Raw genomic sequence first — 2,353 nt, forward strand, 5'->3', positions numbered from 1 at the left:
AACTGCATAGCAAGAGCCTAGCAACCACCCAGAATCTCCTAGCAACCACCTAGCAACACTTTAGCAATCATCCAGAACATCTACATTCTGGCCTAACTGACCAAAGTTCTTACATTTTTTAAACAAGACTTGAAGTTGGGTTTATGACAAGCCAACATAAATTTGTCCTTCAAACTTTTCAGTCTCTATTGTTTTTCTTGATTGCTAATGCACAATTCATGAAACAATTCAACATTTTCTCACAGCAAAATACAATATCAAAACTATACACCAACTTGCACAAACCTCAAACGTCCAGGTCAAAATAAAATGTTCTAGTGAAAAACCTATTCTTGTCTGACAAAATCAAACTTTAGCATCAGATGACACACAAAACATAACAAATACACAGACTACTGCACTGCCCAGTGAACACTAGTGAGATCAATTCATATAACACTGTAACAAAAATACCTCTTTTTCATTTTACTATTATAAATTGATCTTGCAGTAGATGAAAAGCATGAGAAAAATAAGTATGAACTTGGTAAGCACCAAAATACAGTATACTGTCAATTGCAGTAAAAGTAAATTCAGCATCCTCTGCACATTTGGCTAAATTTAATTACAGTATACAGTACTATAGCAGTGTATTGGTCTTCTGACTCAAGACTATATCCCTAGGCAATAATTTCTCATCGCTGCAAAAAATACAGTAACGTTACACATATAACAAATGGTTACAAAGAAAGTTGACAATAACAACATTGAAGGGTGTACAACGTGCAATTTCCCTCATCTAAAGTAGCCTACATGGTACTGTTTTAAGTTTAAAACCTCTGTAAATTATTCTTTCAGCTCTCTCTCAGATTTTGACTGGTCTGTCATCAGTTTTGCTACCTAATATTGTCATTGTTAAATGTTTTGAGAAATGTGTCTTTGTTTTGATAATTGAACGAATGGTTTGGGAAACTGGACCAACTGAATCACTTATAATGTTTTAGCAATCGAGAACAACTAAAATACATTTAGATTCTTACCCCAACTCTGCTATTAGTTTCTGTGATCTCCGTATTGATTTCATGTTATTGGTTCGTCGGATGGCAAAAATAGGCTACCTTTATCCAGGGTTCGAATTACAAAGTGGCTTTCGGGGGAGCCTACATCATGCAAATCATGATAAAAAAAAAAAACAGAATAACTCACATAACAATCATAAAAAAATACATCAATATTAAATAGAATTAGGGCCAATCCTCACAAACGCACAGATCAAGTAAGTAATTCCATGATTCTTACCTTAAATCAGAAGTGACCACAGAGGCCTGGGGTCTTCTGTCTTTGCTTTCCGTCCTGTAACCCAGGATGTTGAAAGGTGTTGCATGATCGCCTGGTCCGCTGCAGGTTGACAGGTGAAGGTCGACTGTGAAAAATGTTGTAAGTTGACAATCGTTGGTTGTCAATATCATGTCGCTGCTTAAAATGCGCAAACATTAATTTATTGCACATTTATTGGAAAGTCTGAATTTATCAGAAGTCCGAATGTGCGAATATAAAACCAACTTTACCGAAGTACTAGCAGCAACTTTTATCGGCGGCGGCGGTATCACCGGCAAGCTAGTTGTAGCTGGTGCGCTGTCATCACTTCTCTTCGTTTTTGTAAATCCTAATTAACTGAGGTTTGGCTGCTTTCTTTTTGACATTCTTATTAGTATCCACAGAGTGTTCAAAACGAATAAGGTAGGTTTTGAACTTGAAGTTAAGCTAACATTCAAATACCAACTCAGTGAGAAGTTCAAGTGGTGACGTAAACGTAGTAATTTCAGTGCAGCGCCGCCACGCATGGATGGTCACAGCAGGAGACACAGCGGAAAATAGTGTTCAGAAATAGTAATGTAATGAGCGAAAAAACACACAACATTGACACATTTTTAATATCATCATTTATTTCAGGAACCTTAATGTACAGAAAATCAAAATCTATATGTGACACAAAAAATGGACAGCGTTTTAGAGCTCCCCCTAAATGTCTCAAAGTAGGCTTTCAGGGGAGCCCAGGTCCTTTTCAGGGGAGCCGAGCTCCCCTTAGCTCCCCCGTAATTCGAACCCTGCCTTTATCCATGATGAAAGTGGAGCGGGCGGTCGCTGAATCAGCTCGCCAAAAAATTACGAAAATTAATCTCGGACATATTCGGATGGGACTACATTTCTTACAGGACTTCTGAGTTAGCCGGGAAGCAGTATTTTCCGATTCATGTACAAATATGGAAAAAAATCGTAAGTGAACTTGGCTGCGCTGTGTTTTTGACTCTCAAAGAATCGGTTCATAAGAGTCATTTGTTAATGAATCACACTGGGCGCGCTGCGTGCAACC

The 2,353-nt window shown here is 38.0% G+C and overlaps 1 long non-coding RNA gene across 1 annotated transcript; it reads right to left on the reverse strand.

Moving 5' to 3' along the window:
- Positions 1-1,041: 1,041 nt before the first annotated feature.
- On the reverse strand, positions 1,042-1,852 carry LOC137012415 (uncharacterized). The gene is made up of 3 exons (XR_010893566.1): positions 1,548-1,852; positions 1,279-1,402; positions 1,042-1,139 (listed from the first exon to the last, which is right to left on the reverse strand). It is a non-coding gene; the product is annotated as an uncharacterized lncRNA (long non-coding RNA).
- Between the last annotated feature and the right edge of the window lie 501 nt (positions 1,853-2,353).

Source organism: Chanodichthys erythropterus, chromosome 22, assembly GCF_024489055.1.
Source record: "Chanodichthys erythropterus isolate Z2021 chromosome 22, ASM2448905v1, whole genome shotgun sequence".
Taxonomy (NCBI): domain Eukaryota; kingdom Metazoa; phylum Chordata; class Actinopteri; order Cypriniformes; family Xenocyprididae; genus Chanodichthys; species Chanodichthys erythropterus.